Source organism: Dendrobium catenatum, unplaced genomic scaffold (genome assembly GCF_001605985.2).
Source record: "Dendrobium catenatum unplaced genomic scaffold, ASM160598v2 fragScaff_scaffold_409, whole genome shotgun sequence".
Taxonomy (NCBI): Eukaryota; Viridiplantae; Streptophyta; class Magnoliopsida; order Asparagales; family Orchidaceae; genus Dendrobium; species Dendrobium catenatum.
Window position 1 is genome coordinate 179,634 of NW_021318871.1, and position 14,200 is coordinate 193,833.

Consider the following 14,200-nt stretch of genomic DNA (forward strand, 5'->3'; position numbering starts at 1 on the left):
CCTGATTATTAACAACAGAAGGATAATTCATAGAATTAGAATAGTTATTATTGAACAACATAAAATCCATATCAGTCAAATTTTTGTTAAGAATATAAGGATTAATAATAGGTGAAGTAACACTAATTTGGTTAGAAGTTATAGACAACATTTTATCATCCACTTTTTAACTTTCTAAAGGTAAGAAAGAGCTAGAGTTGATATTGTCTCCCTGTACTTTAATAGGTTCTTCAACATTAGAGGAAGGTGGTTCAACGTGAGGAATGGAAATTATAGGATCCTCAATTGCAGCCGGTTTAAGATCATTTCCTTCACTCAGTCAATGATTAGGATCCTCACTATCATGAGAAATTGTAATAACAACATTCCCATGGGAATGTTTGGCGGAATCCTATTCCTTGCAAAGATGACGATGTAACCGTAACATTCATTTAAAGTATGGCCATGCATTTTACAATGAGAACAAAAATTTGGAAAATTTTCAATCTCCACTTTTTGAAAATAAACATTCTAGTTCAAACCAATCCAAATCTCATTAGGATGTTTCTTAGATATGTCCAACTAGACTAAAACACATGCCACAGATGGATGAGAAATTGAAGCAGCTAATTGAATTAAAGGGGACAACTAATTGAGAAACCACAGCATCATCAAACATTAAAGCCAGAAAACCTTTAAAAGACATTTGCATAAATGCCAATTTAGCACCTGATGATGAAGATCCAGCCAAGACATCCTTGAAGGACCAAGAATGACCCTCAAGAAAAGAAGCAGATGACGGGATAAATGACAACAAAGTCATCATCTCCCAAAACCAAAAACCAAAAAAAAAAACCTTAAAACAAAGAAAGAAATAATTGAAGCCAAATCAAAAGAAACAAAATGAGAAAGAGAAAGCAAGAAAAAAATGATGCCAGTAGTGGGGACAAAGGAGATCAGAAGCGGATACCCTAAGTCACCAAAAAAATGATAGAGTTCACGATTAGTTTAATCACTCATAATTAGCAGGGATGCCTAATTATGGTTTCGATTTTTAAGTGATCATCCAGTATGATTTAAAATCATTTTATATGATTTGGTCAAAAAATAAAAATTCTCTAACTCACCAAATTACTCCCCCTAAGTGGTGTGTGCAAGGTTACTTAGCTTGGGGCCCACCAAATATATGACTTGACTCATGAAAGGTAAAAAAATATATTAAAATTTAAATTACAGACAAACTCAACCATTGTCAACTCGATCTTGAGCTGATTGGCATTGCAAGTGAACTTGTGAACCTGAAAAGTTAGTTAGCTAGGAAAAACAAAATAGATATGTAAGAATAGTAGTAGTAGTAGTAAAGAAACAATAATATTTGTTTTCATCAAAATCATTTTACTTTGGCCTGGATTTTGAATAAGTGAAGTATAGAAATTAAACTACATAGACTTAATTTTATAATGCAACACTTGAAAAAAAATCACTAATAATATCAATGTTAATAGTCTTTCAAAAAAATTCTTATTTTCTAGAAACATTAGCCATATAATGATTAAAGCCTAGGATTCTATTAGCCTCGTCTAGCTTGGAAATAAAAATAAGAGGTTCTAATAAAATAATAAAATAAACATTATAAATATGACAAAAGTTATGAACCCTAATCCTAGAAGAAGGGAAACCATTGCCCATAACATTCTAAATAATAGACTTAATCATAAATTTAGAATTTGTTAAAAGTTTGATAATGCGTGCTTCGAGGAGATTGCACATTCATGTTTTTAATTTCTTTTTTGATAGAAGTGAAATCATACTTTTTATTAACAAGAAGTTTATTAGCACTATTTTTAACAAAAGCATTATCATTACTAGGATAAGAAATCTTACTACTTATAGCTTTAACCTTACTATGCAATTCATTAGAAGCCTTCGAAATAAAAATACTACCAGCTATACCATTACCAATACTCAGAAGATCAACACCATTCCTTAGGTTATTTGTGATCTCCTTCATTTCCTCTTTCACAAATCCCCTTCTTCCATATTTCCTTCAGAATCATTATCCTAGACATTCACACAAGGTTATGCTGAACTTATATCAGAACATTTGTCATTGCTAACCATAAAATCAAATAATATTTTGTTAGTAGAACATTGCAAATAAGTAACATTATACATGGAATTATGTTTAAAAGAAATTGCAACCATTTGCTTATCAACATTTTCCAATGTATCAAAACAATTATTGACAAGATTATGAGTTCTAAACAAAAGGTGAGGAGAGACATGAACGACTCCCTCAAGAGATGAGGGATTACAAGCCTCATTATTATTATCATCCCCACCAAAGCCTAACTCCATATGACAGATAAGCTCATTGTCACCATTGATGCTATCATCAACGTGATTAGCAATATTCTCTTAGAAGGAATTGATGCCATTACCATTTCCTGCACTTGGTTAGTGTTCTCATGAGAAAATTGATCAACTAAAATATTTTTTCCTTTAAAATCTTTAAATGCTTCCTTATGGTTACATAATCGATGATGCAATATAAAACATTCCTTTATCCATAGACCAACGTGATTAGCATTATTCTGAATTACAGTGACCATGCATTTTACAATGGTTACAAAAGATAGGAAAGTTTTCAAAGTCAACTTTCTACCAATATGCATTCATCTCTGATCCAATCCAGATTTCTTTTGGATGTTTCTTTGAAATGTCCATTTCCACCATAATGTGTACCACAAATGGATGAGATACAACAGTGATAACTTGATTCGTCTGTAAAGGCCAACTAAAAATGGAACTTAAGGTAAATAAGATCTGAGAATTTGACAACCATGAATGTAATACGTTCTTCTAGACAAAATGTGACTATAGACTAAATCATTTGAGAGTTGTATCGCAACGTGTCATTGGTTGAACAAACCAATAGAGAAAGTTCCAGCAAGTTTTTGGGAGATAAAAAACTTTTGAATAATATCAAGAGTCAGCTTTCTCAACACAAACTTTAAAACCAAAGTAAAAGCAAAAGGGATAGCTAGTTGAGAAACAACTTTATAGTCAAACATCAAAGCAAGCAAACCCTTGAAAGTAGATTGAACCAAATCTAACTTCGAGTAAGAAGGGAAAATACAACCTGTAATAACTTATTTAAAAGACTGAGAAATCCCTTGCATCTATCCACTTGGTTAGCCATATGGTTATCTCACTTAGGGTTAGTATTTAGTGACCCAATGGGCAGTTCCATGGGTTCAATTTGGTTTGGTTATGATTTGGTCAATGCAATTGAATAGGTTTAAGTGTATGTGTATTTGGTCAACCTAGGTTGACTTGGTCAACAAGGTTGGATTATAGGCTAGGGTTTGGTCGAACACATTATGAATGACATTTGGAACTTAGTGGAATTGGTTTAAATTCTTAAAGAGGTCTTTAGATTTGAAATTCATGTTCAAATACTTAAGGGACCTATTAGTCAATAATGGTTGACTTGGTCAATTAAGGTCGACCATGGGTTCGGAGGGTTCAATACATTACAAATATGAATTTGAGTTTTTTAAAGGTGGTCCGAAGGTTTGGCTTTGTCTCCATAAATGAAATATAAGTTTAATGGTTTAAGGGTTCATTTGGTCAACCTATGTTGACTTGGTTAACTAAGCTTGACCATGGTTTGATTTTAGATTCAATGCACTCCAAATTATATATGAAATGTATTGAAGTAGTTTTCAAGGTTTATTTTGATTGAGATATGTATAGGTTTAATGAAGATTCATGTTTATGAGGTTTTTGATTTTAGGGTTTCAATGATTTTATAGTCAACCATAGTCAAGCATGGTCCATCAAGGGTTCAATATTAGTTAAATGCATCATTGCAAAGATAATGACCATGATTAATTTATGTTGGGAGTCTTCCAAGGGTAATTTCTACAATATGTTATATCTAATGGCATAGGTTATAAATATTCAAAGGTATTGTAGCCTTTAAATATGCCTTCAGTTTGATGGGTTAGAGGGCTTAGAACTTCTCCAAATTAACTTGGCTAACCCTAGAAACATGACTAATTAATATGCAATTGATCAATAATTAATATAAGATAATTTGGTTGGGTTTTTAGGTGATTGAATATTGTCCAAAATTAGGTTATGGACCTAGGGGTTTGGGTTTGGTTTTGAGTAATGTATTTTAAGGTTTAAACTTTTCATTGCTTTTGGTTAGTGGATTTGGTATTGATTTGATTTAATAAATTATTTGAAGGAGCTTGGATTTGACATTCTCATATAACTGACAACATTTATTATTATCAATAATTAAATAGATTATTAGGTGACAATCTCTAGTGACTATCAACTAAAGGATTTGAAGTTTAATTTTGCTTTGGATATGGAGTTGATTATTTTGGTCAATAATTGAGTGAATTTTGATTTTAAAATTATCATATCTCTAATAATCATTTGGTGACTATAAAGTGATTGATTCGATGATCAAATAAAAATCAAGGGTGAATGTTAAACTATAAATTTTGGGGTCAATGATATAATCATTATGCCAAAGTGTGTTAATGGATTGGATTTGATGTTTAGAATGAAGGTCAATGATTTGCGTATAGAGATTGGATCTTTAGTTTGAGGAATTGTACTCACTTAAAAGTGAGGCAAATAGGATTTATAGGACCTAAGGTTTAAAGAGATATAATTCACTTGCAGGGACTTAAAGACTTATGCAGCTTTGAGTTTATATATTTTACCTCACCAGTGCTTCTCCAATAGTTTTTGTCCATAACACCTCCATTTGGAAGAAATGGAGGTGATTGAATCCTTCAGTTTTTCTCTCTAATTGATTTCTACATTCCCTCACAAATAACATGAATAGAAAGGTATGCATTATAATTCAATGCATTTCGATTTCCAAATTCATATGCATGCAAAATTAAAAAAAAAAAACATTTTAGAATAATCAAACATGTAAATAGGACATAAGAAATTAAAAGACATCACCTTAATAATGCATTATTTTAGAACTTATATTAAAATGATTTTTAGCCATACAAATAATAATGCATTTAGTTACATGCTAATTGGAGATATTTAACATCAAAATATAATCTCTATGTATTAATGCAAACACGTCATATATGAAAGTTTGTTAGAGATGTTAAGCCCTTATGAACTAGCCCAAGGCTAACCAAGAGGGGGGGGGGGTGAATTGGTATTTTAAAAATTATTTTGATCAAAACATAATCACAAAACCAGCACAATGAAAATCAAAGTGCAGAAGAATAAATGCAGAAAGCAGCAGTAAAAGGACACAGAAATTTATAGTTGTTCAGTCAACTCGACCTATGTCCACTCCCCGAAGGCGCTCTCCAGGTATTGCACTAAACACCGTGACTCTCTTTTTGCTCCCACAGCAAGGTGGAGAAGCCCTCACAAAAGATCCTTTTCGTCGACCTCGACGAGGTAGAGAACCCAACTTCTTTTGCTTCCTTCTAAAGCAGGCAGAGAACCTTGATCGATTGTTGAAGAAGACCTCTCTCAACTCTCCAAGGATAAGAGACTATAGTGGAAGAAGAATAAGTGGAATAATGCTTGGAGCAACCCTTGAGAAACTCCCTCACAAGCTCCCCCTCACAAAATCCTCTCTCTCTCTCCCTCTCTTTCCCTCTCCTCTAGGCTTTCTCAGGTCATGACAGCAACAAAAGATCACCTCTAAGGTAAAACAAGAGATCTTAAATAGAAGAGATTTGGAATAGCTCTTATTTTATACAAATTGACTTTATCGTCCAGGTCGTTAGGTGTATTGGCCTGGCCGATTAGCATAAATTTTGCTCAATCAGCCCGGCCGGTTTGGGATAATTAGACAATTTCTGGTCATATCAACCCGGTCAATGAGATATCATCCTGGACGTTTAGTTCAAATATGAGGAAAATCATCCTGATCATCGCCCTGAATAGAAGCTAGTCGATATCAATCATCTATGACATAGTCCCGGTCAATCCTGCGATCGGCCTGGCCGATGTGATCGTGCAATCAGCCTTAATTGCTTTCCTTAATCACTTGATTAATTTAGACATAATTGTGCTGCATCATTTAGGCTGATATCCTGGACGATGTCCAAAAATAGCTAATTCCTAAATATATCTGGCGGCTGATTATTTTTTATTTGAGCCTATCATCCTGGCCGATTCAATATCGTCGAGGCTGTTCAGCTTAATGATGGCTGCCTTAACCAAGATGCCCTGATTAGGGTTTCTATTTTTGAACCGATCATCCAGGCCGATATAAATATCATCCCGGACGTTGTTACAAAAAATAGTAAACTTTAAGAAACAGTCAGAAATTCTCCCAAGGTGTGTGTGTGCAAGGTTACTTAGCATTAGGAGCCACACCGTTTACAATAGACTAAAGAAAAAGAAAAAGTGTATAAAGTGACTTAGACCTGGCTACCAAATCTTGAGCTAGTTCCAATTACCGTCTGATCTTGTGGACATAAAATATCAGTAGGCAAGGCATTCATAAAGAAACAAGAGTGTTTGCTATCATCAAAATCATAATCCATAAAAATAGATTCGAAACAATCTCCCCCTTTTTTATGATGGCAAACACACAACAAACAATTCTAATTCTAAGTAGTTAAGGCAAAAATGTATTGGAAATAGTGCAAATATAGAGAACATCAAATATCAAAATAGAACAGTACAAGTACAAACATACTACTCCCCCTTTTTAAAATCTCAAAAAGGAGGAGACAAACAAAGACAATGTAGAAACTAAATAGCAGAAGAAAAATAGAAACTAATCAATAGAAAAATAGAAACAAATTAAAAGAAAACTAATAAAATGATGGGCCCTAATCATCTGAAGGAGGAGGTGGTGGTGGAGGCTGCTGAAAGTAGATAGTCAGTATAGCAAATTATGCACCAAACCAAGCTATATGTTGGTCGTGCAGCTATTGCTAGTGTGCAACGTAGGCATCAAAATGGGCTAAGTCCTTCACACGGTGCTGCTCGTAGCGGGCTATGTCCTCAGCATTTTGCTGCTCCTGTGCAACAACGTAAGTGTCGAATTGGGCCTCCCACTGGTCAATGTGCTCCAATAACTGGTCTAGTTGAGAGTGTTGGCAGAGTGAAACAGGTGCAGGAATAGGTGCAGGAGAAGGATCAGGAGCCTCCTCTTCCCCCGCCTAAGCTTCCCCGTCCCTTGGGTGGAGACAAGTACTGTAAAGAGTTTGAAAGGAAATGTTAGAGTAGAAAGCAAGTTGGAGGCTTGGTGGAGCAGGATATTGGAAGTTATACTTCGATTCTAAGACATAAGAAATGATATGTCCTTGGGCTAGATTTGGTTTCCTCCTATGACCTGGATCCCGAATGGTAGTGAGATGGTCGATGTAGTGAAAGATCAGGTCGGTAGCACTGAATTCATGATGTGCTAAAATGTAAAAGGTGGTGAGTGAAAGAAGGGGAGTGAGTGAACACGATCACTATCCTTAGGAATTATCGAAGTGCAAAGGATGTGCTGGATGGTAGTAGCATCCTCGAGTAAGGTGCCAATCTTCTCCATCTGAAAATGAGCATTAGAGTTATGAAAAAATGATTGGCCAAAGCCCAGTTAAAATCAGGATCAGAACACAGGATGTGAAGTTTATCCCCTGTGATGGAAAGCTACAAAATCTCCATATAATCTGGATTTGTAATCTCAACGGGACGTCGATTCACATATGAGGCAATATAGGTAAAAGCAGAATTAATGCGGAGACTTTTAAAGAACTCATAGAGCAATCCAAAATTGAATGAGATAGAAAGAGTCAGAAGAAAGCATAAGGAGGTATGGGCAAATAAGTCTAGTACTGGATAAGAGAGAAAATTTAGATTGACTATCCGGGAGACTGTGATTCCGGCCTCCTTGTAGCACTGGTAGGCAGCTTGATCATCCGCCTCCAGGAAATGAGGGTTCAGAGTGGCCCTCAAGGAACTTTTGGACGGGTGATGAGAGTGCTTTCCTCCAACCATTTTCACAAAATTGCATGAAAATAGAGAACAAGAAGCAAAGAGAAGAAGTTGGTGTAAAAAAAATGACTGGAAGGGCTCGGTTTATAAAGAATCAGCCATATCGTCTAGGCTGATCGCAGGATCATTCAGGCCAATCTGGTTCAATAATTGCGTACAGGCCGATTGGTCAAAAAGGCAGTCCTATCATCTAGGTTGATCAGATATCAGCTGAGATGATTAGACACAGGCTATCATTCTGTGGAGTCAAGCTGGATGACCGTTGAAAAAGTAGATCATCCAGGCTGATTCAATGGATCGTCCATGATGATGTCCAATAATGAATCGTACCGGCCAAATTTAAAACATTTAAATCATGTGTCACGTGTATCAGCCAGGCTGATTAGGTGGATCGTTCAGGCCGATTGTCCAAAATGGATCATCCCGGTCGATTTTAAAGATTTAAAACCTACATCCACATGTATTTGTTTAGGATGAACACATGGATCGGTCATGATGATTATCCATAAAGAGCATAACATCCTCTGGGCCAAAAATTGGATAGGCCAGGTGGATAAAAAAATGATTGAAGAAGAAGATGATCAAATCGTCTAGGCTGATAATGGATCATCCAGGATGATCAGAAGAAGAAAATCAAATCAGTCGGTAGAGGGGAGTTTTCATTGTAAATTGATCTAATCGTCCTGGCCGATAGGGGTATCGGCTAGGACGAAGTGAAAAAATTGAGAATCAGAGGATAGATGGAGATGATCAGAGAAGGCCCAAAAGTATCAAAATCAAGTGAAAATGAAAAAAATTTGATATAAAAAGATATAAACACAATTAAAACAAGGATTTTTTTTCAAGGTATGAATATGAAGTCTCCATATGATTGATTTTAAAATTTTGTAATGTCGTTGAGTTAACATCACCAAAATCTAAAAAACAATGAGAACAACCGATCCTGTTAACCCTAACTCAATCTTCTTCAGGGTAAATCATCTTTTGAAAAAAAAAATCTAAATTAGAAATGCCAATTGGTTTAGAAAATAAAATTGATTCAAAAACTTATTTCAAGAAAAATATTTTATAGAATAATATATCAAAGTAATTAGTTACAATTAGAAATTGAAAATCAAGTCTTTGAAAAATATCAAGTGACACATGAAGTCTTCTAAGATTTAAAAAATTTTAAAAGGAGAAGAAGCTTGCTTTTGGTGGACTCATTTTATGCCTCTTATCAATTTGATTGGCGCTTTACACATCTTTTGATTTTTGATACACTTTGTGTATACATATTTTTTTAATTTGGTGTCATCACGTATCTTTTGTTTTTGGCATCATTTGTCACTTTTTTCTCATTAATTTTTATGCAAGCTAGATCCCTTTCAAATATCCTTAAATATTCTTAGTTGTGATTATATCTTCTAGATATTATAGAAGAAAAACTCACTCTCTAATATAGGGAAGAATGAATCACAATGCAGAACAAAAAATCATATGATATTTTCAATGATAAGATTACAAAAATCTGAAAGTAAAATAAAGACTTTGAACATTATATTTATAAAATAGATTACTATAGCAAGATTGAAAAGATTTCAGTTTCAAAAATAATTTGTTAATTTGAAATAGATTTTTGTTTAGAGAAGAAGATTACACCACTAAAAGTGGTTAGAGAAAGAGACACAATCAACAGTGTTTTCACCCTTTAACAGATTAAGAGTTGTAAAAACATTGACTCACAAAATTTTGAAATAAAAAATAAGGCATAAAATATCAAATTTAGTGATGATTTCAAAATAAAAAACAAGACAAAAGTAGTAAAATTAACAAAAGAAAAGTTAAAACAATAGAAAAAAATAAACAACAGAAAATAGATCAGAAATCATTAGGAATCAAGTTCATGCATTTATGTCAATCAAATCCACTCTTGTCCTTACAATATTGAAAGTGTCGAAGGCCAGTGGTTTAGTATAGATGTCAGCCTGTTAATTTTAAGTTGCCACATGGATTAACTCAATGCCTCCCTTGGTCACATGGTTTCTAATAAAGTTATGTCTTATGTCTATGTGCTTGGTCCTTGAATGTTGGATAGGATTCTTAGAAATGTAGATGGCACTAGTTTTGTCACAAAGAATTGGAATTGTTCCTACAGGTAATCATAAATCAAGAACTTGCTATTTTAACCAAATGACTTGGGCCACACAACTTCCTAAAGTAATGTACTCAGCTTCAGTAGTGGAAAGTGCAACAGAGTTTTGCTTTTTACTAGACTAGGAGACTAAAGACTATCCTATGAATTGGCAAGTCCCTGAACTGCTTTTTTTATCCACCTTACATCCTACAAAATCAGAAACAAAATATTCAATAATCTCAAAAGAAGTGTTGTTCCTAGGGTATCAAATTCCTAAGTTTTGTGTCCCTAAAATGTATCTAAGAATTCTCTTAACTACAGTCAGGTGGGATTTTTTAGGATCAACTTGAAATCTAGCACAAAGACAAACACTAAACATAATATCAGGTCTGCTAGCAGTCAGGTAAAGTAAAGATCCAATCATCCCTATGTACTTCTTTTGATCAATTGATTTTCCATTAGGGTCATTGTCCAACTGAACACTTGAGGTTATGGGAGTATTAATTGGCTTGGCTTTGTCCATTTCATATTTCTTCAAGATGTCTTTTATGTACTTTGATTGATTATGAAAGGCTCCATTATCCAATTGTCTTATGCTAAACCCCAAAAGTAGGACAACTCTCCCATCATACTCATCTTAAACTCTTTACTCATTATTTTAGAAAAATTATCACATAGCCTTTTATTAGAAGATCTAAAAAGTATATCATCGACATAGATCTAAATAATGAGTAAATCATCTCCTACTTTCCTCAGGAAAAGGGTGGTGTCTACGCTCCCCTTAACAAACTCCCTTTCTAGTAAAATATGCTAAGGCTCTTATACCAAGCTCTGGGTGCCTGCTTTAATCCATATAAGGCCTTTTTTAATTTGAAAACATGATTTGGAAATTGGAAACTCTCAAAACCTTGGGGTTATTCTACAAACACATCCTCTTTTATTACCCCATTTAAAAAGGCACTCTTAACGTCCATTTGGAAAAGCTTAAATCCCTTATAATAGGCAAAGGCTAGTAGCACTCCAATGGATTCCAATCTAGCTATAGGGGTAAAGGTCTCCTCAAAGTCTATCCCTTCTACTTGGTTATACCCCTTTGCCACTAATCTTGCCTTATTTCTAACCACCACTCTAGAATCATTCACTTTATTCTTAAAGACCCATTTGGTTCCAACTACACTTTGTACCTTTGGTATTTTTACAACCTCCCAAACATCATTGCTAATAAATTGGTTCAACTGCTCTTGCATGGCTAAGATCCAAAACTCATTTGAAAGGGCTTGATTGATGTTGGTGGGTTAAATTATTGAGATAAAGGCAGAGTGGTTCACTTTCTTCCTAACTCCATGCCTAGTCCTAACTCCTTCAGAAGGGTCTCCTAAGATTAGTTCTTTGGGGTGACTCGAAGAGTATCTCCAATCTCTAGGTAAAGTGTGTGTAGAATCAACCCTTTCCTCCAGATTTTCATTTTCTACTCCTTGGGTAATCTCCTACTCCTTCAGTGTTTTGGGGGTCTACCCTCTTCTCTAAATTTTCTACTCCAGTGGTAATCTCTTCAACATCATCAACTCTAGGCTTTCTAGGATCATATTCATCAAATACTATATGAGTAGTCTCCTCCACCACCAATGTCCTCTTATTAAACACCCTAAAAGACTTCCCAACACTAGAATATCCTAAGAATACTCCATCATATTTTGGGTCAAATTTTCCTAAGTGATATTTCCCATTATTATGGATGAAAACCTTACAACCAAAGACATGGAAGTGGAAAAGATTAGGTGTCCTACCCTTAAGAATCTCATAGGATGTCTTATCAAGTTTGGCTCTAACATTCACCCTATTCAACACATAACAAGCTGTGTTAACCGCTTTAGCACAAAAGTATTTTGGAACTGAATACTCAGCAAGCATGGCTCTAATGTCTTCTACTAAGGTCCGGTTCTTCCTTTCAGCTAATCCGTTCTGCTGAGGGGTCCTAGGAGCTGAGAAGTTGTGGCTAATCCCCTTATCCTCATAAAAGTCTCTAAATCTCTCTTTTTTAAACTCTTCCCCATGGTGAACTATGGATGGTCAAAATCTCAAAACCTAACTTTTTCTGAATCCAAGTGAAGAAGGATCATCATCAAAAGACTCATTCTTTTGTGACAGAAATCTAATCCAAGTGAACCTCGAGTAGTCATCGACAATCACAAAATCATAGACTTTCCCTCCTAAACTGGCAGTGCTAATGTGTCAAAACAAATCCATGTGAAGGACTTCTAAAGGTCTAGAGGTGCTAATGTCCTTAATGGAGTGAAAAGGTAAGTGGACTTGCTTTCTTAATCGGCAGGCATCACAAAGGTGATCTTTTGAAAACTTAAGCTTGGGGACACCTCTAACTAGGTCTTTTTGGGTCACTTTCCTAAGGGTTTTCATACTGACTTGATAGAATCTCTTGTGCCACAATCATGAATCATCAACAGCAGTTTTTAAGCAAAATGAAGCAGCACATTCAATATTAGTTAAATCAAGCATGTAAACATTATTGATCTGCTTTCCCTACAAAATAATATTTTTATTTAAGCTGATAATGCATGAATTTGCCAAAAATTTTATGATGAAGCCCTTATCACAAAGCTGACTGATGCTGAGCAAGTTGTGTTTCAGTCCATCTACAAGTAAAACATTTTCAATCAGAAGGTTCTTTGAATTTCTAATTATACTTGAGCCTACCACCTTCCTGGTGGTGTTATCTCCAAGAGTAACCTTACCTCCTGTCCTAATCTCTAGCAAAATGAATTAATTGGCATCGTCAATCATATGTTGAGAGCATCCACTGTCCAGGTACCACATGCTCTCACGAGGCCTTTTGTAAGAGATTGTCTACAAAATTATAAAATGACAGATTTAGGATTCCAAACATGTTTGGGTTCCTTCTTATGGAAAGTAGATTGCAATGCATGCTGTGAATCATGTAACTTGGGTCTCTAGACCCAATGTGAACTATGGTGAATGGTGCAAGTGTATGCTATGTATCCTAGCATGGCACGTGAAAAATATCTAACTCCAGGAAAAGGATGCACTAATCTACTCATGTGATGACGCTTCTTTTTATGTGATGCATGCAATGATGGTTTTTTATTTTCAAAAGTTTTTAGATTTTCTAACTTTTTAAACTCCTTTTCTAACTCAACATGAGATGATTTTAAGGAATCATGTGCATCAAATAATTTATCATGCTTTTTATTTAATGCATCAAACTCATCAAGTAAAGACATGTGATTAATATCAATTGTAGAATATCATTAAGAAGAATTTCATGCTCTTTTTGTAAATTTAAAAATTCCAATTTTAAGTTGGCATGTGTTTTCTTAAGTTTACTGTATGATACATGAATTTGTTCTGAAACTTTAAGTAGTTGCTCATAAGTTAGTTCACATACCTCTTCTTGGTCACTATGATCTAGATTATCATATGCCATTAAGCACAAGTTTGTTGGGTCTTCTTCAGGTTCAGTCTCAGAGGAGTCTAATGCAGAATCTGCCCATAATGCCTTTTGGAATCTCTTCTTGTCCTTCTTGGACTTGGGTTTCTCCTCATCCTTTTCCTTGCTTGGGTGAGACTTAAGTGTAGGGCAATCAACTTTAACATGTCTTGGCTTTCTGTATTCAAAACAAATCATATCATAACATGTCCTGGCTTCCTACATCAAGATTTCTTTGATTCACCCCTTGCTCGTAAGCAATGAGTGAGCCAAGTAAGTTATCAATCGAATAAGTATTCAAATCCTTAGATTCAGTAATTGCAGAGATTTTAGCATCAAAAGAGAAAGGAAAGCATCTCAAAATTTCATTCACCTTTTCATAATTAGCAAGTTCTCTTCCTAAGGTATGCAAAGAAGTTACAATTTAAGTAAACCTTGTATTCATTTTAGAAATTGATTTAGATGGTTTCATACGAAAAAGTTTCTAGTCTTGCAACAAAATATTTAATTAAGATTGCTTGAATTCTTTATTCCTTTATAAATAATACACAATTTAGCCTAAATTTCTTTACCGTTTGTGCAAGTAGAAACACGCATGTAATCTTAAGATTCTAAAGCACAAAAAAAAAAAAAAA